Source organism: Octopus sinensis, linkage group LG6 (genome assembly GCF_006345805.1).
Source record: "Octopus sinensis linkage group LG6, ASM634580v1, whole genome shotgun sequence".
NCBI lineage: Eukaryota > Metazoa > Mollusca > Cephalopoda > Octopoda > Octopodidae > Octopus > Octopus sinensis.
In genome coordinates this window covers 89,757,111-89,782,110 of record NC_043002.1, presented here as the reverse complement: position 1 = coordinate 89,782,110, position 25,000 = coordinate 89,757,111, and the positions used below count along the sequence as shown (strand labels likewise).

General features: G+C 41.7%; 1 protein-coding gene across 3 annotated transcripts in view; it reads right to left on the bottom strand.

Moving 5' to 3' along the window:
• Positions 1–23,532, bottom strand: part of LOC115212914 (pleckstrin homology domain-containing family H member 2) — a 1,355,391-nt gene extending 1,331,859 nt beyond the window's left edge. For all 3 annotated transcript variants that reach the window (XM_036504153.1, XM_036504157.1, XM_036504154.1), the window contains exon 1: positions 22,821–23,532. The gene's annotated coding sequence lies outside the window, so the exon portion shown is untranslated. The remainder of the gene's footprint in view (positions 1–22,820) is intronic.
• Positions 23,533–25,000: the final 1,468 nt, after the last annotated feature.

Genomic DNA, 25,000 nt, shown 5'->3' with positions numbered 1-25,000 from the left:
GAGGGAGGAACAAGCAATTGATACATTAATGAAGGAATAATTAGACACAAGTAATTAAACGAGAGATATGTGTATAGATACACGCATACATCGTATCATTTGCGCGGACAAGTTTACATGGTTGTACACAGATACGTGTGTGTGTGTGTGCGTACGTGTGTGTGTGTATGTGTGTGTGTGCGTACGTGTGTGTATGTGTGTGTGTGAGTATTCACACATACACACAAGCGCATGCACACACGTACAGACGTAGACAGTCTTATTAGTATCACCAATCAGTCACTGTTTTATATAATTATACGACCAACGAAAAGTCCTCTATGCGGTCGCTTGATTTGCTAGAAAGAACAGCCAAATGTCCCGCAAATCTCGTATTTACAGTTGTATAAAGAAACGGATTCATTGGAAAATGAAACTGTGTGTGTGTGTATGTGTATACACACACATCATAGGTCCACTGGATCAGGACTAAGCCGGGACTTGAGTTTTATCCTCTGTCACACAATCATTACCCTAGCACAACCAATTCCATTTTAACACATACACTCACATCAGTACGTAGTTGCAACCTTCACCAGGTACAAACTTACTTACCACACAGGTTGTAAATATTATCGATATTCAAGTGAGTATAGCTGTTGTTGCTGCTGCTGTTGACTTACGTGTGTCTCTAATGGTACTTAAGTCATTCTTCTTTAGTCCAGACCACACACAAACACTCACATATACGCTTACACACACACACACACACGCACAGCGTCACTAGTGAAAACAGACTACACTGCTGGCGTGCAACAAGTGACTTACATTTACAGTTTCGCGTGCAGAAATCTGCAGGGCTGACATGCATGCATGCCTGTAAATTGATGCATACTTGCATCCACTTACAGTATATGCATACCTGAGTGACATTAATAGAATCTTAGACCAACGACCGTTATATTGGCTCTCACTCAGAAAAGCATGGTTTTTGCACATGACAAACAGGAAATAACCCTATTATATGCAGAAGGCCTGAAATTTTGGAAGAGCGAGCAAGCTAATCGATTGAGTCAAGCCTACAGCTCAATATTTTATTTGAACGATCTCGTCGGTCTCTGCTGAATTTGAACTCAGAACATAAGGGCCGGAAGAAACACAGCTGAGAATGTTCTCCGCCGTGCTAATGACTCTGCCAGCTTGCCTTTTTAACGAACAAGAAAATAAGGAAATATCTGATGCACAAAAAAGTGGATAGAAGTGCAAGTAGAGGTTTTTATGTGACAAACCATAAAGGTTATGGAATTGTCACTAGACCCTCAGAAGCTGTTATATGTCTATGATGTATGATTAAATGTGGTTAACTCACTACAGGCCGTAAATCCACAAAAGAAATAGTGCTCAAGTTAAAATTAAAAGATGTTTCAGCGAACTAGAATACTGGTGGAATATTTTTGTCAAGACCTCACTAAAATTGCAAGCATAACATACCAAAGATAATAATTCGGGACAGAGAGAGACGAAAGTGTTACTAAGCAGTAGAAACCAGTTGCCAAGAAGATGCGCCCATAACGTTCGAAGTAATTGAATGAATGAGAAAAACAGTTACATTTAAGTGATAAGAAACCTGAAGCAACTGCATCTGTTTTTTTACTTGTTTCAATTATTGGACTGCGGCCATGCTGGAGCAACATTTTTTTTTTTTTTTGCTTTTATTTTTTTTTTCCTCTTTGAAATCTGGTTCTTATTCTTTCGATCTCTTTTATCAAACTACTTAGTTATAGAAAGAAAACTAACCAACACTAGTTGTCAACGGTCGTGAGCACACACACATACGTCCGTCTTTCATACTTTCCGTCAACAAAATGCACTCCCAAGGCATTGGTCTGCCCGGGGCTGTAGTATAAGACATGTTCAAGGTGTCACGCAGCTATAGGCTCGAGTGCAAAGGGTGCAAGCGCACCTCACCCCCACCCCCTACAACAGAGCCTGAAATTTTGGTGGCGTAGGGGCAATTTGAAATGCTTTGAACAGCTTGAGTTAGACACCCCAAAGCAAATTTCGCTTCTGCACGCAGTGGGACTGAACCTGAAACCACGTGGTCGCAAAGCGAGCTTCTTCACTACACAGTCAGCTGGACTGTAACTTGAGCGTTATGGATGGAAGCACTCCGTCGGTTACGACGATGAGGGTTCCGGTTGATCCGAATCAACGGAACAGCCTGCTCGCGAAATTAACGTGTGAGTGGCTGAGCACTCCACAGACACGTGCACCCTTAACGCAGTTCTCGGGGATATTCAGCGTGACACAGTGAGTGACAAGGCCGGCCCCTTGAAATACAGGTACAACAGAAACAGGAAGTAAGAGTGGAGTGAGAGAAAGTTGAGGCGAAAGAGTACAACAGGGGTCGCCACCATCCCTGCCGGAGCATCGTGGAGCTTTAGGTGTTTTCGCTCAATAAACACTCACAACGCCCGGTCTGGGAATCGAAACCGCGATCCTCCGACCGCGAGTCCGCTGCCCTAACCACTGGGCCATTGCGCCTCCACGACTTGAGCGTTATACGACTTATATCGGTAGTTATTCGGACTCTTGGCTATGTAACTAACTACCTCTGTACCAATGTTGAGGAGGTGAACTTCACAAAAACAGAAGGAACACACACACTTAGGACAATGCAATTAAGATGATACAGACAGAAAAGTATGTCAAACATTCCAGTAGTTAAACCTGTCATAGGAACACGTACAGACATGAAAACGAATACGTATGGATAGGCACAGGTGTGGCTGTGTAGAAAGAAGCTCACTTCCCGACCACATAGTTCTTGGCGGCTCAGTCCCACTGCGTGGCACCTTGGGCAAAAGTCTTCAACCATAGCTTCGGGCCAACCAAAGACTTGTGAGTGGATTTTGGTCAACAGAAACAAAAAGGTGGCGAGCTGGCAGAAACGTTAGCACGCCGGACGAAAATGCTTAGCGCTATTTCGTCTGTCGCTACGTTCTGAGTTCAAATTCTGCCGAGGTCGACTTTGCCTTTCATCCTTTCGGGGTCGATTAAATAAGTATATATATTTCTTTATTGCCCACAAGGGGCTAAACATAGAGGGGACAAACAAGGACAGACAAAGGGATTAAGTCGTTTACATCGACTCCAGTGCGTAACTGGTACTTAATTTATCGACCCCAAAAGGATGAACGGCAATCGACTTAATCCGTTTGTCTGTCCTTGTTTGTCCCCTCTATGTTTAGCCCCCTGTGAGCAGTAAAAAAATAAGAAGCAGAAAGAAACCCGTCGTCTATATCTGTGTGGGTATGTGTGTGTAATTGTGTCTGTCTATTCCCCACAACCGGCGTTGGTGTGTTTACGTCTCCGCAACTTAGCGGTTCCACAAAAAAAGTGATAGAATAAGTACCAGACTTTAAAAAAGTAAGTACAGTGGTTACTGTGGTTGATTCATTCGACTAAAATTTCCTCAGGGTGGTACCCCTGCCCGGCCGGCCGCAGTCTAATGACTAAAATAAGTAAAAGATAAAAGAGAGACTTTAAAAAAAAACATATATACACGTATAGGCATACGTATATACATGCATAAGCTTACATATAGATTATGTACGAGGGATACTGAAAAGTTCCTGGTTTTAAGGGTATCGTGAAAGGCCTCGCTGGAGGTCCAACCTTCCGATTTCTTTTTACGGGGCTTAGAAAAACTGAAGGATTGCTGCAATAAGTGTGTGAATCTGAGAGAGGAATATGTTGAATAGAATCATAATTAACTGATCTTCCTGTATTTTCTTTTACCCAAAGCCATGGACTTTTCAGTACACCCTCGTATATATGCATTAATCAAAGCATATATATCTATATATATAAAACTCTAGTTGTGTGAGTGTCTGTCCCCTTCGATTTAGATTCCTAACTCCTCCCACATTTTGCGGTGCAGTTTAACCAAATTCGGGTATCTTATAGTCGTGATTCATATCGAGCCCGTCTGACTATTAGCGCGCGTCAACGATGAGTCTACGATTTTAAAAATAATTTAACATCATTTTTTATTCCATTTTAATGCATAAAATGCATCGTATGTCGATGGCGGCGGAGTTGGCGTCCACGCTCACAGCTGCACCTGTTTGCTTCTCCCCTCCCTCCCTCGTGAAGCTGTGGGGAAGGGAGTGTAAAGAAATCAACGTCGTAATGCGTTGTGAAGGAAACCAGCGTTCTTTTAGAACAACGACTTCATGGCTTGAAGACACCAAAACAAAAATGGCTAAGAAAGCCCGAATTTATAAGGAAGTAACTCTCTAAAAATGCTTATATAGTTATTTCCCTTACAAACCCGAGCAACGCCGGGCGATACTGCTAGTATATATATATATAATATATATATATTATATATATAGATTACAGAGAGAGAGAGAGGGAGAGAAAATAAAGTTATTTTATTTAGCGGGGAACCTACAAAAGTTTATAAGACCAATCATGTAACTATCCTCTACCAATCAAATCCTGTTCAAAACATTCTAATTTGAGTCACGAACTCCCGATAAAAACAAGACAAACTTCAAACACCAGTCAGAAGCAATACAGCATACACATTAGAGAGGAGACGGTGCTGGCGGTTCACGTGGAGACGACCAAGGTGTTATAAGTGTGGAAGAAAAGGTCACCTAAAGAATTTCAGACGGTGTCACGAAAACGCCGCAAGAAATTAGAGTCGCCCACCAAGTCCCAGGAGGTGGCTCCAAAAAGCAAAGCGGCGAAAACGCAGGAACAAAAGGAAAAAACAAAAGAACCAAAGAGGGGGAAAATGAAACAAGAAATAACCGACTTACCGAAGAAAGCGGATAACGCTACTGTAGCTTTCAAAAATAGTAATAAATCATCATCATTGTTCGACCGTGGTCGACAATGGAATTTACCATGCTACGCCAAACTTCACGGTCCATCATGGCATTACGGAGGTCTGTTGCTGGATGCCTGTATCCTGGAGATTACATCAGGGAGGAGAGTGTGCGCCCTCTGTTATTGCGAGTAGATGGCTTCCAGAGGAGAGAGTAGAAATTACTTCTTTTCAGCTCTACAAACAATGTCCAGCAAACTGGACTCTCCTACCTTTCACAAGAGATGACACAGGTGGTAGTTTCCCATATATTTGTTTTGGTTGGATGGCGCTTCCACGAGAGATTTTGAGCTCTCATAAGAAGGCGAGTGTAGGTTCCATCCAACCGCCTCTCAAGCTTCTTTGATAACGTCCAGGTTTCTGAGCCATATAGTAGAATTGGTTCGACTGTGGCTTTGAATATTTCAAGTTTGAAGTCTCTACTTAGATTTGATAATCAGATCTTATGCATGTCATTACAGGCTGACCAGGCCATACCCTTTCTAGTTAGAAAGTCTTTTCTAATAATAGTAATAAATACTTAGAGCGGGGTGATTAAAACCCATCAACAAACATTACTATACACAAACAGTAACAGTAGGGAAATTTTCTAAAAAAATTATATACGGGCTTGAGAGACATCTTAATGAAATAGCGGAGTTAAAGGAGTTACCGAAAGTGTTTAACCCGCCGGTAGAACCGTTTCTATACGAGAGGAAGGAGAGGGGGGGGAATAGGTTTCAGTGATACAGAGAGTGATCCCCACCCCACCGAAAGATGAAACAAGCAGATAGGCTTCAATTTCCTTCTTTTTTTTTTTTTTTTTGGACATTGCTACGCTACGCATTGGTTGTTTAAATGTTCGTGGCCTGGGCTCGAAGAGGAAGCAGGCTTGTTTCCACGACGACCTCAGGTCATACAGAATTGATGTGATGGTTGCTACAGAGACCAGGCTGGACAAGCTGCAGGCCTTCTCAACTCTCCTGAATGGCTATGAGAAAATCATGTCTCCTAGTCGGACAGGAGGGAAGGGAGATGTTGTGGTTTTGCTCCGGAAAAACTTGGCTTTGCAGTAGACACATACGTCATTGAGAAAGATCCACGAAAAACCACTCGAGAAGTGGCAAAAGAACTTCAAGTTAGCCAGAAAACTGCCTGCAACGATTTGCATGCGATCGAAAAATAAAAAGCTCGACAAATGGGTACCAGACGATTTGAATGAAAATCAGAAAACGCGAAGATATAAAATTTGCTCGTTGCTTCTTCTCCGTGACCAGACCGATCCATTACTCGACCGGATTGTAACTTTCGATGAAAAGTGGATTCTGTACAACAATAAAAAACGTTTTTCGCAGCGGCTGGACCAAAATGAAGCACCGAAAACCTTCCCAAAACCCGAGCTCATCAAAAAGAAGGTTATGGTGACTGTTTGGTGGTGTATGCTGGACTCATCCACTATAACTTCTTAAGACCCGGAAAAAACCATTACTGGAAAAACATATAAAATTACCAAAATGAACGGAAAGCTGCTATTCCTCCGTCCTAAACTGGTCAACAGAAGAGGGCCAATCATTCTTCAGGACAATGCTCGACCACACGTTCACTAATGACGCATCAGAAGTTGAGGGATCTTGGCTACGTAGTTCTTCCCCACCCAGCTTATTCCCCAGACCTTTCTCCTGTCGACTACCACCTTTCCAAGCACCTCGATGGTTTCCTACGAGAGAAGGAGTTCAAAAATCAAACAGATGCTAAGAGTGTGTTCAAAGAGCTCATTAAGCTCCAGAACTCCAGATTTTTATATTACTGGAATAAACAAACTTGTAACTTGTTGGCAAATATGTGTGGGATGTAATGGTACTTTGATGAATAAAATTTCTGCATTGTTGAAATATATGTGATGAATTTCATGTTTCAAAACGTTGCTTACTTTTTACTCAGCCTGATTATATATATATATATATATATATATATATATATATATATATAATTATATATATATATATATATATATTAATATTATATTAATTAGAGATTAGAGATAACCCACTATAGGCAAATCAAACAGTGAAAATCATAAGCCAATACATAGAAAATAAAATTAATTAAAAAATATATAAAAAATAAAAAATAAAATATAAAAATCCAATTAAAATATTTAAATTAAAGTTAAAATTTTAAAAAGTTATTTAAATTAATAATTTAAACTTATAAATTATAAATACATATATATTTTTATTTTTATTATATATATATATAATAGGCGCAGGAGTGGCTGTGTAGTAAGTAGCTTGCTAACCAACCACATGGTTCCGGGTTCAGTCCCACTGCGTGGCATCTTGGGCAAGTGTCTTCTACTATACCCTCGGGCCGACCAATGCCTTGTGAGTGGATTTGGTAGACGGAAACTGAAAGAACCCTGTCGTATATATGTATATATATATATATGTATGTGTGTGTATATGTTTGTGAGTCTGTGTTTGTCCCCCTAGCATTGCTTGACAACCGATGCTGGTGTGTTTACGTCCCCGTCACTTAGCGGTTCGGCAAAAAGAGACCGATAGAATAAGTACTGGGCTTACAAAGAATAAGTCCCGGGGTCGATACGCTCGACTAAAGGCGGTGCTCCAGCATGGCCGCAGTCAAATGACTGAAACAAGTAAAAGAAAAAAAAAGAAAGAAAAGAATATATCTGTGTGTGTGTGTGTGTGTGTGTGCGTGCGTGTGTGTGTGTGTGTGTGTGTGTGTGTGTGTGTGTATGTATGCATGTATGATGAGTCCCTCCTTGCGGATCGGATGTTGAATAGCTGCAGCTGTTCTGTCGTCGAAGTAGGGCAGTTTAAGGAAGATTTACCAACTTGTTATGGGCTTTCGTATGTTGTTTAATCACTTTCATGTTTTTTTGGATGCAATGGTTTAGCTGCAGATGGCGAATAGCCCTTGTGTGCTAAGCTCCTGAGGAACTGCTTGGTGTTGGTAGCTTTGACCGTTGCTTCACTGCACCCTGTCTCTTGTATGTCTGATCTCATTCTGCATGTATGCGGATTTGGCCCTTGCAGGCAGGGCTAATTCGTAATGTACGAACAGATTCCTACTGGCCGCTTTTCCATAACAATTCGTGTAGATGTAACTCTCCTCTGTGATCTTGATTTGGAAATCTAACATAGAGAGGATTCATCCGGGTGTTCGATTTCGAATTTGATGTGGCAGTCGACGTTGTTGAAGGCATATCAAGCGAAGTGCTAGCTACGATGATGGCCCCTGAATATTTCTTCAACTCGAAACACAAAGTGTGCGTTGTCAAAGCTAGCGCTCTTGCACTAAAGTAAGAGGGAACAAAAGCCGCTCGACAGCCTTGAGTAGCGGAGGCACGACGTGGTAATAAAACAATTCGGTCTTTAACGAACCAGGATGGACACATGCTACTCAGTTTCAAGCAGATATGTGTAGTTATTTCTGTAGTACTTTGCTCAATTGTTCGAAGCGAGCGACAGATTGGAAACTCTTATGGACTTCAGCATCTACCTCAATGGCCTGCTGCGACTCTCCGCGGAAGATGTGAGGTACTGCAAAAGGCCAGTGACAGCAACTGAGATAAAGCAGGCTGCGAGCGGTTGCGCAAAGACAAATCGTTCGATAATTTGTCCTATGAAGTTTATGGTTACATGCCAGATTTCTTTCATGATCTTTTGCCAAACGTATGCCGTAACTGACTGCAGAACGGGAGAATTCCATCAGCTGTGAGTGCCAAGGAGTCTTAGGGCTGTTGAGAAAGAACACTAACAAAAGCGGCTTTTTCCGGATCACAACCATGTGTATTGTTTAAGATTTGGGGGCAAAGTGTGAGCAAAGAAGTCGGTGTTTATCATCGTTAGTTAGGGCAGGAAACGCAAGCGTGTTCGATCCCCAGAAGATCCAGCTATGGTAAGCTCCACCTCATGTGATACATCATAGAGGAGTGAGAAACGAACCAGGCTTTGGTGGGGCGTTGATCAATCTAGATCAGTCGAAATCTTTCGATAAGGTTAACCATCACTATTTGATAGCAGTCCTAAAAACGGTCGGTTCTGGACCCGTTCTTAGAGGCTGGGTCGCAGCAATGCGTTGTAACATTTGCTCCGAGACCAAAGTAAGTGATCACGTACCGGAACAGTTTAGATCGCGCTTTCGGTCCACCAGGAGTATCCTTTCCCATTTCTTCAGCCATTGTTGCGGAAGGTAGACGTATTAAGGGGGATCCTTTTCGAACTAGGATGTGGGAGGCTGTGTCGATGTAATCGAATGTCACCGAAACAGTGTCAGACAACACGGAAGTGGAACAGTCTAAAGGAGTATGAGACGATGGCAGGGGTAAAGATAAATTCGAACAAGTCGATGGGGTTGCAACGTGGTATCAGGAGATGCAAGACAGGCGGACAGGTGAGATGTTAGAGAGGCGGACCGGTTAATCTGCTCTGGTTCGGTCTGATGGACAGGAACTGAGATGAGGTTACGTGCAGGGTAGCTAACTCACCTACAAATGGGCTGAGAGTAAAGGTCGTGTCGAGGTGGTGAATACCAACATCGCCTCTATCGTGACTAGCCCCAGTTCCCGTCTGACTAGATTCTCGGCCTTTCCGCTTACTGTAGAAGGGATGTATTCCATAGTCAGATTGTTTCTGTCGATAGCGTCCTCTGGGAGGTGGGTTCGGTATGTCACAGCTGCTGATACAGACACGCGTCTGAAGATATTCCAGGGCACTGAGCAGGCGTGGTTCCCATTTGTAAGGACATTTTGTAGTTCATTGCAGTGTTGCAGTCCTTGGTCTAGAAAAGACCGAGATTGGGTACCTACCTTCGGGAATATCATCAGATGCTCACCACCCTCTATCGATTAGGCAATGCGGTCAGTGAATGTTCCACATTAAATTATCGAGTAAAAAAAAAGAAAAGAATTACTTCAAAATGGAAATGAAGAAAAGGGGTGCGTAGGGAATAAGCAACAAAAGAAGTTGAGGTGGAAAGTAACAGGTAGTACACCCCAGTCTAAATGTGCTTTTTGTTTTATTTTGTTTGCTTGTTTTTTTTTGTTTTTCTGGTTTTCTGCCACGCCTCGAGAACATAATTGCAATGGCGTTGCCGCGGAGAATGGCCAGCAACACCTGCTGCAAGATCTACCCCACTTCGTGGGGCTCATTTCTCAGACGGACTACTGTCATCCCGAATTTGCAGAGGAAATCGGCAGTGCGGAGTCCTAGGGCACCTGAAGTCTCGATAGCGAGAGGTACAAACAGACAGCGGCTGGCCGCCGAGGTTAACTTTGCCTTTCATCCTTTCGGGGTCGATTAAATAAGTACCAGTTACGCACTGGGGTCGATATAATCGACTTAATCCGTTTGTATGTCCTTGTTTGTCTTCTCTGTGTTTAGCCCCTTGTGGGTAGTAAAGAAATAGGTATTTGTTTAACTTCCTCCCCTCTGCATTACGAGCGACAGTACCCGCGTTTGCGGTCAATGCAGCAAGATTGGAAACGGTGGACGTGTCGCAGTACGTCGCGCTCTTCCTTGAATGGGAAAAGGGATTATTAGGAGCTCTCCGTCGGTTACGACGATGAGGGTCCCAGCTGAAACGATAAACGGAACAGCTTGCTCGTGGAATTAACGTGCAAGTGGCTGAGCATTCCACAGACACGTGTACCCTTAACGTAGTTCTCGAGGAGATTCAGCGTGACACAGAGTGTGACAAGGCTGGCCCTTTGAAATACAGGTACAACAGAAACAGGAAGAAAGAGTGAGAGAAAGTTGTGGTGAAAGAGTACAGCAGGGTTCACCACCACCCCCTTGTGAAGCTTTAGGTGTTTTCGCTCAATAAACACTCACAATGCTCGGTATGGGAATCGAAACCGCGATCCTACGACCGCGAGTCCGCTGCCCAAACCACAGGGCCATTGCGCCTCCACGGGAAAAGGATATGCCATCACCGCAGTGAAGACTTTCCAGCTCCAGTTATGACGAGAAGCCGGCCACGTCGAGGCCCCTTTTAATGATGTCGTTCAGGGCAGCATGCTTGGGAAACCGGCCCGCGCTATAGCTGCAGTGTAACACATAGAAACCGAATTCGTCGACGACAGCTCCACAACAGCATTTGTGGGACTCACGCACACAGAAACTGAGGCGCTGAGTCGCTCCGATACAAGTGAGCTGAATACCCTAAGCACTCAGCCACGCTCCTTCGATGTAACAGATAAACAAATAGAAACTCACAGGCGGGCAGACGGGCGTTAAAGCGAGAGAGAGAGAGAGAGAGAGAGAGAGAGAGAGAGAGAGAGAGAGAGACGAAGAAGAAGAAAAAGAAAGAAGAAATGTGGAGAAGTAAGAACTTTGTTTCATGTAGGAATGTGACATTGAAGTTATCTGGCAAGGCCACGTTTACAACAATATTTTGCACTGGTGAAGTCACATTTAAAACACTCTCTTATATTGCTTAACTTTAGATCTTTTATATTGTATAATTAGTCTTTACAGAAAAAAAAAAGCAAAAATTTATTAGAATTACCGTATTTGATGTTATATTAGAACCATGGATATTTCAAACAATCGTCATCCCAATTTATAGGTAGGAGATATTAAAAAAAAAGAAAACCATTATGTTTACTAATAATATTTTAGAGTTTACTCAAATACAATAATCGTACCGTCAAAAATGACAGTTTGACAGTGATGCTACGGTGCATTTAACAATATGTAAATAGAATATTATTTCCTGTAAAATGTTCAATAATGTACCATTATATATCTACGTAATTTTAATTTATTTTACGATGGATTTTCCTGTCTCAATTCCTGGACATCGGCGGGATAGACAGACTGAAAGAGAGAGAAGGTAGGTAGCTACGAGACAAACAGTTATGAATTTAGAAATAAATAAATATACACCAAGTTTTGTGTACATTAGAAGATAATTTTTCCTTTTTATAAAAGACAAATTTTTCATTACAACTTTTGTCTTTTTCATTTGGAGAATTAATTATCCTTCCCGCGGCAATAGAAATGTGTATTATTACAAAACTTTTTTGTTTTTTAAAATTTTTAAATAGAAAATTCATTTTCATTTGTCCAAACACAAAATGTTAGCGGTAATTATATTGTTATTTTCTTTTAATTTGGAAAGTAAATTTGGCTTCTGTGTGTGTGTGTACATACACTCAAATACATACATACATACATACATACATACATACATACATACATACATACACACACACACATACATACATACATACATACATACACACACACATACATACATACACACATACATACATACATACATACATACATACATACACACATACATACATACACATACATACATACATACATACATACATGCATACATTCATACATACATACATACATACATACATGTTTGTTTTTATGTTAAAATAAAAGCAATTTCACATTAAATTGAAGGATTACTCAATAGTTTCTGAAGAGTACATATTTATTTACATATTACATTTACAAGAATAGCGGTGACAGAGACATCGAAGTTTCGACCTGCTCGCCTTCCCCGGACTGTACCAGGAAAGCAAGAATGCCGAAACTTCGAAGTTATTGTCACCACTATTTCATTGGTTGCGTGTGAGTCTGTATGTGTACTACACACACGAAACTATTGTTCTGAGTCGCCGGTATATAATTTTTAAAAAAATGTTTAAACAATGCCTTCTTGGGTTTGTTTGTTTTTTTTATTAATTAATTACAGTAATTAGGGCTTGGAATGAGAAAAATTTAACTGTTTATTTCTCGCTGGTCGAACGACGGCGTGAAAAAGCTCATAGGATGAATCGGAATCAACTTTGAAACAAAAAAAAAAGTTGATTCCACATCAGCTGTTAGAATGAACTTTGACTTGGGTCATGTGTGTTTAAAGTAACAACGAGGAGAAATAAAATAAGACTTAAACGGTCTTCGATTGTGTGGTGGAAGCACTCCGTCGGTTACGATGATGAGGGTTCCGGTTGATCCGGTCAACGGAACAGCCTGCTCGTGAAATTAACGTGTAAGTGGCTGAGCACTCCACAGACACGTGTACCCTTAACGTAGTTCTCGGGGATATTCAGCGTGACACAGAGAGTGACAAGGCCGGCCCTTTGAAATACAGGTACAACAGAAACAGGAAGTAAGAGTGAGAGAAAGTTGTGGTGAAAGAGTACAGCAGGGATCACCACCATCGCCTGCCGGAGCCTCGTGGAGCTTTAGATGTTTTCGCTCAATAAACACTCACAACGCCCGGTCTGGGAATCGAAACCGCGATCCTACGACCGCGAGTCCGCTGCCCTAACCACTGGGCCATTGCGCCTCCACATGTAGTTCGATTGTAATATAACACTGTAAGACATTATACGCTATATCATACACTGTGCATTTGCGTGGCCTTGTAAGGGTGTTATATTCACGAGCTTACAATCGTGGTTTCGTTTTCCGGGGCCGGGTGGTGCGGTGAGGCCTGAAGTAAAACACTTAATTTTGCGTCGCTCTGCGTTCGTTTTGACATCTGATATGTGGCACACCGTGCACCTGTACAGGTAATGCCGATTTAGGGGAGATAGCGAGCTAATAATGTACAGTTAATGTACGGTTATCAAATCACTTGTGCAGATTATTCAACAAGAAATTGCGGGACCCTTACCTGTCATCTACGACAGGAGAATCCACGATAACATACATTATTATATCGTAAACATTATAGCATATTGATTTCAATTTTTGGCACAAGGCCAGCAAGTGCAGAGGAGGGGGTAAGTCGATTACATCGACCCCAGTGCTCAAGTGGTACTCATTTTATCGACCCCGGAAAGATAAAGTCGATCTCTTTTGAAGCATACGGACGTCTCTGAGACAACTAGAGTGGATTACTGCCAGGTTTTGCCGGATAAATGTTAATTATTTTCTAAACAAAAACAGCGGCCGTCTATCAGTCTACACGGGTAGACAAAGACTATCGAGACAGACATAGCCACACATTAACAGGACTATTTCATAAACAAAGTATTACTAAGACATTTAAAAAATACTTTATACGGACGGATTACCCGTCCTTTTCGGAAACCAAAGTTAGCGACAGCTTTCTTTGACCAACATACCAATACTTAGAGTGGACATATAAATGCTCGTAACACGGATTCGGTTTGGAAGCAGGGCCGCCACAGTAACAACCTCCGTTCACTAGACATAAATATGACCTATTAGCAAGGTCAAGAATTCCAGAAGGCACACACTTGCGCCCAGGTTTCGAGGACACCATGGTATACGCATCTTAGATCGACCCGGTTCGAACGGCGGTGAGGTGACATTGTTTCGAAAGGTCGGGATCTCGAAGTACGGATCATCTTCAGTGATATTGTAGGTGATTAGTAGTCATTGCAATTTCTTCAAAGGAAGAGCAGAGGAGCTGAATTTTTTCAGGTGTTTAGAAACGTTGTTAGAAATGTCCTGCACTTTAATGCATGGAATAACATTTTAAGCGAAAGCTGGCATATACGTGGTCTGACCAATAAGTATCCTGACTGTTACCATAGTAACGAAACTAAAGCACGCAGAGTGAAGCCGCTTGGCACAGATTGACCTCGAACTCTACTGCGCATGTGCACTAAGTTTTAATGTTCTAGCTTACTTTTCCTGTTTACAGCAGTACTTAGAAGGAACGTGTGTAGCGTATAATCGTCGCGTTGGCCATGACAGAGAAAGTTAAGCGGAGAATCGGCATCAAATTTTGCCAAAAGCTTGACGATACCTGCTCAGAGGCCTACGCAAAGTTTTCAAAAAGTTTCCATCGTTCTTGAGACAATCAAGGAGATCTTGTGCAACTGAAACCTGAGTGTCTTTTTGGTCAGCTGAAAGCAGTTTGGTACAAACTCGGCAGACACGCGTCTCATACCCAAATCTTCAGTGATAAAGGACTGAACTGAACTGTAACTAAACTGCACGACCTCTGATGACTCACAGATAGTGATTCGATGATTTTCCCTCACAGTTGCACGCACATCTGCAATATTTTTCTCAGTTTTGCTAGTTGCGGGTCTCCCAGAATGTTCGTCACTATCGACATTTTCTCGGCCATCTGGGAAACGTCTGAACCTCTTGTACACTTGTGTGCGGCTCATACACTTCTCTCCATATACTTTCTGCAACATTGCGTAAGCATCTCAGTAGATATCACCATAACAACTTTTTCTGTCATGGTCAATGCGACGATCACACGCTACATATGTTCCTTCCAAACACTGCTGTAAACAGCGGGAGTGAGCTAGAATGTTAAAACTTAGTGTGTATGCACAGCAGAGTTCAAGGTCAATCTGTGTCGAGCAGCTTCACTCTGCGTGCTTTAGCTTCGTTTTTATGGCAACAGTCCGGATACTTATTGATCAGATCTCGTATGGCAATAGTCAATAAGAAACAGTGTAAAATCGACGTAAACTAACTCAAACACTTCCCTTTGTCAGAGCTACTGACTAAATTTGGTGAGTGCGTCAGTGTGGACATGGGGTAACCACATCAGACAATTTGGATAGTATTTTGAGCATTTGTTAGATCAGCAAATAGAGATAGTGTAAGTTGTCTACCGTTTTAACTGATTGTCTACACAAACCGTAAATTTATGATTTGTGAGATAATCGGTTTGGCAGCTATAACACGCAAACACCAACACAATTACTGAAACTTAAAGGCGCTGTTCACAGCGTGCAAAGCCTGCAGTGTTCAGATAAACGAATTAAGTGGCAGTTAACGAGGGCGATAGTCAACAACCGGGGATAAAATGCTCTGAAGAGGATGATTAGAGTTGAATCGAAGGATTTAACGAAGAAGTAGCGATAGGGAAATATGAAGTGGAGGCCAGTAAGTAAATTAGAAAAGGCGATTACAAAAGTCATCGTAATGGACGTGCAAAGGGTGGGAATGGTCCTCGACAGTTCAACGTCAAAATATTACGTTTGCGTTATCAGGGTTAAAGCTTTTGTTAAAGCACTGCGGTCTTTCTAATCAACTAGTTTCTTTCTTCCAAAATTTCAGGTGTGCACCTATAGCTTAAAAGATTATCAGCATTTCTGGAAGGGTGATTGTTTGGCAGAAGGCGGTAAGCTGGCAGAAACGTTAGCAAGCCGGACGAAATGCTTAGCGGTATTTCGTCTGACTTTACGTTCTGAGTTCAAATTCCGCCGAGGTCGACTTTGCTTTTCATCCTCTCGGGGTCGATTAAATAAGTACAAGTTACACACTGGGGGTCGATATAATCGACTTATTCCGTTTGTCTTTCCTTGTTTGTCTCCTCTGAGTTTAGCCCCTTGTGGGCAATAAAGAAATAAAAATCGTCAGAGCGTCGAACAAAATATCTTGCGATAATTATTCCGGCCCTTGATCTGCGTTCAAGCCCTGCGTTTTCGAATGGCCATTCATCCTTCCACTTAGTGCACTACACCACCTGTGACGGTGTACAATGCAGCTAGGATGGGAGTGCAGTGTTACTTTGAAGTGGCTAAAATGATGTAAAGTAGCTAGGGTTGTAGTGCAGCTGTGATGGTGGTAGTGGTGATGGGGTATAACTAAGACTGCGGTAGGGTTAAATGTTAGACCATGGTGTGTTGTTGTTAAGACGTTAGTGCGGTAAGTAGCTTGCTTACCAGCCACATGGTTCCGGGTTCAGTCTCACTGCGTGGCACCTTGGGCAAGTGGCTTCTACTATTGCCTCGGGCCGACCAAAGCCTTGTGAGTGGATTTGGTAGACGAAATATAAAAGAAGCCCGTCGTAGATAAGTATATATGTGTGTGTATGTGTATGTGTGTGTGTGTATGTGTGTGTGTGTGTGTGTGTGAGTGTGTGTGTGTGTGTGTGTGTGTGTGTGTGGTGTGTGTGTGTGTGTGTGTGTGTTTGTCCCCCAACATCGCTTGACAACCGATGCTGGTTCAGCAAAAGAGACCGATAGAATGAGTACTAGGCTTACAAAGGATAAGTCCTGGGGTGGGTCGATTTTTCTCGACTAAAGGCGGTGCTCCAACAATGGCCGCAGTCAAATGACTGGAACAAGTACAAGTGTAAAAGAGTAAAAGAGTACAAACTAAGTTTGTGGTGTGACGTGTGTGAAAGATGACGGCGGTGTGATATAGTTGGAGACGTTATGTTATGTGCAGTAGACGTTAAGATGATGTGACGTGGAGGTGGAGAAACAGGCTAGAAGATTTTAGAAGTTTGAGAAACCAGTTTCCCGCCCGCCCGCCCCCCCCCCCCCACCTCCTATGGAAGTGATTAATCAATCACTGATTCCCGTGACAGTGAATGTAAACACTGAAGACTAGACCTCGGGGGACATTTTACAAAATGCTGGTGTGAGTGACCTACATGACTTGTGGGTGGAGGCAGGAAATTGGTTGTTGTTGTTGTTGTTGTTGCTGACATTTAGCCCCCGGATGAACATTTATTGAGCAGAGCAATGTTTGACAGAGGGGTTCCAACCAGGACCATCTCATTTTATAAGACGTTACAGCAATATACTATTTTACTCTTTTACTCTTTTACTTGTTTCAGTCCTTTGACTGCGGCCATGCTGGAGCACCGCCTATAGTCGAGCAAATCGACCCCGGGACTTATTCGTTGTAAGCCCAGTACTTATTCTATCGGTCTCTTTTGCCGAACCGCTAATTGACGGCGACGTAAACACACCAGCATCGGTTGTCAAGTAATGCTAGGGGGACAAACACAGACACACAAACATGCACACACACACACACACACATATATATGTACATATATACGACAAGCTTCTTTCAGTTTCCGTCTACCAAATCCACTCACAAGACTTTGGTCGGCCCGAGGCTATAGTAGAAGACACTTGCCCAAGATGCCACGCAGTGGGACTGAACCCGGAACTGTGTGGTTGGTAAGCAAGCTACTTACCACACAGCCACTCCTGTGCCTATATATATATATATATATATATATATAATACAAATAAGAAAATGGAGAAACAAATTCAGCTCGTTCATCAACTAAGAATTTGGGTACTTTACCAACAGTATATTGGATAATTGATATCTCACAGTGGGTTACATTCATAACCCTATCTACTTTGTACTATATATATATATATATATATATATATATATATATATATATATATATTATAATATATATATATATATGGCCTGCTCGCTTAGCCAGCGGGGTGGCGTCATTCGAAGGCTAAAACAATGCGAACGCATTGTGACCAGCGATGTAACAGCATCTGATGGTCTGGTCGGTCACGTGGTGGCGGTGGTGGATATATATATATATATAATCGTGTATGTGTGTGTATGTATGTATGTACATATATATATACACATACATGTATGTGTAAACATGGATATATATATATATATATATATATAATCGTGTATGTGTGTGTATGTATGTATGTACATATATATACACACATACATGTATGTGTAAACATGCACGCACACACTTTTGTTCTGCTTGTTTCAGCCGGGGCACCGCTTTGCATGGTCTTAATCGAAAGAATCGGGCTCGGTGCATTTTTTAAAGCCTGGTACTTCTATCGATCTTTTAGGGCGAACTGCTAAGTTACAGAGATGTAAACAAACTCCGGTTTTAAAGCGGTAGTGAGGAACACACACAAACACACACACATATATACACACAATGGGCTTGGGATCGAACCCAGAACCGTGTGGTTGGAATGCAAACTTCTTATCACACAGCCACAGCCATCACCCACAAACAAATTTGACTGGGTAGCACGTACCATGCCTTCTCTAATTGTTTTAGGTACCTGCGTAGTCACGGTTGGGCAGAGATATCTTTTCCGTCTCCGTCATCCTTGAGCGAGCAGAACATTTAAGATATGACAACTGGATAGAAAGAGGGCAGCACGCCAACCACCCCGCTCGAACTCATTACAGTTATCGAAATAGGAGCGACGTGAAACGAAATACCTTGCCCAAGGTCACATGGCGCCACCCAGCCCAGATATTGAACCAGAAACTGTATCCGGTTTTATATTGGTGTCACTTTCTTCTAGAAACATGTTTAACAAATGCTGAGGGGTACACACACACACACACACACACACACACAACAAAAGCACAAGTTCCACTGGGCCGGACATGGCGTAAGGTTCACAGACAACAGGTGGACGCGTGCAGCTGTCGAATGGTATCCTAGAGATTGAATAAAAGATCACCGGGGAAAAGCACATTGTTTAACCCAAGATTAACCCCATTTTAACCTAAGTTAAGTGAGTGAATTTTAGGTAGACGAACACTACGCCAAGCCCTGACTCCACAAGTACCAAAAACAATTAGAGAAAACCTGACGGATGGACTATACAAAAAAATTCAACGATCCAGCTTTTCCTGGAGATGTACATGCATACACACACACACACACACACACACACCCGTTTCTGTTATTTATACTATACCTATTTCTTTATTACCCACAAGGGGCTAAACATAGAGTGGACAAACAAGGACAGACAAACAGATTAAGTCGATTACATCGACCCCAGTGCGTAACTGGTACTTAATTTATCGACCCCGAAAGGGTGAAAGGCAAAGTCGACCTCGGCGGAATTTGAACTTAGAACGCAGCGGCGGACGAAATAGCGCTAAGCATTTCGCCCGGCGTGCTAAAGTTTCTGCCAGCTCACCACACTCGGAACTTTCCCTGCGTTGGATCTTGAACCTTCAGGGTACCGTGGACCGTAGACTGTATGCCAGAGCATACTCTTGTCTATACTTGTGGATGTATGCCTAACTGAAAGGACAAATCCGTATATACTCTAGTAAGTACGTGAGTGTCCGTACAGACTGTTAATACATGGGTATGCTACCCTTGACTCTACCTGGGTGTTCTTATTAAAATACCTCGATTCTACGGGATCCTGCAAATAATTGTGTGTGTGTGTGTGTGTATTCTTTTATTTTTTTACTTATTTCAGTCATTTGATTACAGCCATGCTGGAGCACCGCCTTTAGTCGAGCAAATTGACCCCAGGACTTGTCTCTTGTAAGCCTAGTACTTAAACACACCAGCACAGGTTGTCAAGCGGTGGAGGAGAGGACAAACAGACACAGACGGACAGACAGACAGACAGACAGACAGATAGATAGATAGATAGATAGATAGATAGATAGATAGATAGATAGATAGATAGATAGATAGATAGATATATGACGGGTTCCTTTCAGTTTTCGTCTACCAAATCCTCTCATAAGGCTTTGGTAGGCCCTGATTTACAGTAGAAAACACTTTCCCAAGGTGCTACGCAGTGGGACCGAACCCGGAATCACGCGGTTGGGAAGCAAACTCCTTACCACACACCCACGCCTATGCATGTATTGGTGTATGTGTGTATATTATAGTAAAGATACACGTATCTGTGGAATACACAACCGCTAAGACATAAATTTCACAAGAATTCACTTGATCCAATAAGTGACTGTGCTCATCATCGAAATCGATGAAGAATTTCCCCCCAGAACCTTCATGTAGTAGTAGTAGTAGTAGTAGTAGTAGTAGTAGTAGTAGTAGTGATGGTGGTTGTGGCGGCGACGGCGACGGCGACGGCGGTGAAGATAGCGTCTTTAAGTAGGAAAGCTAGCTAAATACGAACGGTGAAGAGTTTTGTGTTTAGTAAAGAGTTAACCAATGAATTATCTACAAGTAAGTTTATTAGCACAGGTAGAAAACTAAAAATACGAATAATAGACCGCCACACGTAAATAAAACGACACAGGTAAATGACCTCAGGTGAAATGATCGCTAGCAAATGAGTGATCACAAGAAGCTAGTCGGAGAAGCAATGCTTACTCCTCTACCCCCTCCTCTTCATATTTTCCTCAAAGCTATGAATTATGATGACGGTGGGGGAAGGTTCCGAGCCAGCAAAAAAAAAAAAAAAAGAATCCACTATGTGGTCCTACAAACAGCTAGAAATAATAGTCAAGTCTCTTTTTGAAATTACACAGCATCAATTTCGAAAAGGACACAGAGTAAACAGGATCTTTTATCTTTTATCTTTTATTTGTTTATTTGTTTCAGGACTGCAGCCATGCTGGGGCACCGCCTTGAAGTTTTTTTTTTTATTGCACAAATCGACCCCGATACTTTGTTTCAAGTCTGAAACTTACTCTATCGGTTTCTTTTGCCGAACCGCTATGTTAACGGTGATGTAAACATACCAGCACTCGATTGTCAAGAGGTGAGGTGACACAAACATAGACACACGCATACACACACACACACACACACACATATACGACGAATGTCAATTACCGTCTACTAAATTCACTCACAATACTTGGTCAACCCGAAGTTATAGTAAAAGACACCTGCGTCAGGTGCCACGTAGTAGGATTGAACCCCGAAACCGTGAGGTCGGTAAACAACCTTCTTACCACACAGCCATGCGGAGGTCATAGCTGGAATATCTTTAACAATGTATTTACTTAACATTTTTTTTTTTTTTTGCCACTGACAGTCACAATACCTGGTCTTATTAGTTTGCAGGTATTATTATTGTTGTTGTCGTTGTAGTTGTAATTGTTGCTATCCTCGTTGTTGATATTATTATGGTTGTTTGTGGGTCAGCTGTGATGTGAATTGGAGTAGAACAACGAAATAAAGACACACGTTTTTTTTCTTCTTTACACATAAAACATGCATATCTGTTTGTCTATCCCTTGATTGATTGACATAGATAGATAGATAGATAGATAGATAGATAGATAGATAGATAGATAGATAGACAGATAGATAGATAGATAGATAGATAGATAGATAGATAGATAGATAGATAGATAGATAGATAGATAGATAGATAGATAGATAGATAGATAGATAGATAGATATTACATACAGCTGGCGCAGCGGGGCATACCTCACCTCATATCTACCGACGGGAAATCACAGCGCCGAAAGAGAGCGACGGTATCACCTCTCTCCAGCAGCGAGGTGATACCGAACATTTATAGAAGTGTGTGTGTGTGTGTGTGTGTGAGAGAGAGAGAGAGATGGGGAGAGAGAGAGCGTGTGGTTGTGTGTGCTACGTAAAATAAATGTGTTTATATACACGTACCTATATGTATATGTACGTGTAAATGTATTAATTCTCACATGTAATTTGTTTACATACATTCACACACACACACATACGCTCACGTGCGCGCACTCACACAACACACACACACACACACACATACACACACATCCAGACACGTGTTTGTTCTCGTTTTATGCTTTTGATTGCTTTAAGTGGGATGATTTGACATTGAAATAAAAGTATATGCTAACTTCTGTGTAAACATGTAAAATTAAACACATACACATGTGTATGTATATGTGTATACATGTGTATGTGTGTGTGCGTGTGCGTGCGTGTGTGTGTGTGTGGACAACAAACAATACAAAAAAAAGTACATTGGCATTTATTTACGAATGTATTTCGTGTGAGTGCGTGCATTTCGGTGTGTGTGTGGTGTGTGTGTGTGTGTGTGTGCGTGTGTATGTGTGTGTGTGTGCGCGCGTGTTTGTGTGTGCGTGTGTGTGTGTGTGTGTGTACATCATATGTATCAGTGTGTGTATGTGTGTGCATTATATAAATATCTGTGTGTGTGTGTTTGTGTTGTGTGTGTGTGTGTGTGCGTGTGTATGTGTGTGTGCGCGCGTGTTTGTGTGCGTGTGTGTGTGTGTGTGTATGTGTGTGTGCGTGCGTGTTTGTGTGCGTGCGTGTGTGTATGTGTACATCATATGTATCAGTGTGTGTATGTGTGTGCATTATATAAATATCTGTGTGTGCGTTGTGTGTGTGTGTGTGTGTGTGTGTGTGTGTGTGTGTGTGAAGTGTGACATACAGATTTTTCATTAAAAAAAAAAAACTGACATTGACAAAAGAATTAAAAAAATATATTTGATGACCAACCGGTGTGACAGAAAACTTGTGGGCGTTGTAGTTGTTGTTGTTGTTGTTGTTGTTGTCGTCGTCATCATGGATGGTTTTCAACGAGGAGTGACAAATAATAATACATGAATGATTTGCTCCGTGGAACTTTGGTTATTTGCCGAGAATATAATGTACAGAAGATGCCTGGCTGCAGAGGGGAGACAGTGTGATCACCTCACACTTCGGGACCGTTCCTGTTAATTCCATGGAGGGTGTTATTAGCCCGACTGTTTGTTAAACACAGCACACATCAATATACTCTCTCTCTCTCTCTCTCTTGCATATCCCCCTCTATTTCCCGCTTTCTATCACTAACTATATATATGTATATATATATATATATATATATATATATATATATATAAACAAGAATGTGGTAGATAGTTCAATAAATGTATATATACGCACACGTATGCATGTATATGTTTTTGTGTACTGCTTTTATGTCAGGTACGGTTAGACATCTGTTGCACGACATAGATGTGCATGTGAGTATGTATTTATGCAATTTATGCATGTATGCGTATGTGTGTGCGTGTGCGTGTGTGTATGCGTGCCGGTTTAATTAACGATTGATATGCATAGCTAAATAGTAAGTTTACTAAAATCATTTTCCAGTAAGAGATGCTTATATAACTATCCCTACCTATCTTTCCATCTGACGGTCCATCTCTCTCTCTCTTCTCTCTTCTCTCTCTCATATATATATATATATATATATACACTCACACACACACACACCACGTTAGTAATTATATCGATATATTCATTGCTGTGTGTAAAGTCGTTGTTGTTTTATATATATTATTGCCTTTGTGTAAAATGTGTAAATGCCTTCTTACACTACCACTCATTCAAACATACACACACACACCCATACAGTTTATCCAGGAGTCGCTGCCAAGCGACCAGCCCAAGTGGTTCAGTGAGTGCCGCTGCAGTAATAAAATAAATGTGTGTGGCAAAGAGGGCCGCTACAAGACGTAGCTTTAGTACCAACCCAACTTATTGGTACTGTTTTAGGCCCTGCTGATGGAATTCCGCATCTCAAGAGGCAGTTTAGAGAGGCGGAGAGAGGGAGATGGATAGATAGAATGATAGATATAGAAATAGATAGAAAGGGTGTCAGATAGTGTGTATGTGTGTGTGTGAGAGAGAGAGAGAGAGAGAGAGAGAAAGAAAGAAAGAAAGAAAGAAAGAAAGAAAGAAAGAAAGAAAGAAAGAAAGAAAGAAAGAAAGAGAGAGAGACCGACACAGACAGACAGACAGACAGACAGACAGACAGACAGACAGACAGACTGGCAGGCAGGCAGGCAGATAGATTGAGAGAAAGTGAGAGGAGAAGATTGGGAGAGATAGAGAGAGAGAGAGAGGATGGAAACGAGAGAATGATAAATGAACGGAATGAAAGATAAGAAAAGATGATGGGAAGAAATGAGTGAAAGTAGGAGAGAAACGGGGGGGGCTTTCCCCCCCCCCATGGTTTGTTATAGTAAAGATTATATATAAATAGATATTTGGAGGAAGAGGAAGAAAGATTGATATTGTGGAAAACAGAAGAAAGAAGGGGGGGGTGAAATGAAAGAAACACATTGGGTAAAAAAGAGAGAGGAGAGATGTATGGGTGTATTGGGAGGTGGATGTTGAACGTAATGAGAGGATGTAATGAAGAAGAAAGAATACGAAATGATAGAAAATGAAAACAGCCGGTCTTGGGATAGAGAGAAGGAGAGAGAGAGAGAGAAAGGGTGAGAGGGGAAAGAACGAAGAATGAGTTATATGAAGATAAGAAATAGATAGATATACGGAGAGAGAGTTACACGATTAGATTTGCGATCTAAATGGGAGAAAGGAAAAATATATTGAAGGAGGTATAATGAAAAACACACACATACACACATACACACACATACACAGACATACACATACACACACATACACATGGACAAACAGACAGATAGATAGGTCCGACAGATAGATAGATAGACAGAGAGAAAGCGAGAGAGGTCGACAGACAGGCAGACAGACAGATAGATAAGTCTACAGATAGACAGAAAGAGAGAGATCTACAGATAGATAGATAGATAGATAGATAGATAGATAGATAGATAGATAGATAGTAGATAGATAGATAGATAGATAGGAGATAGATAGATAAG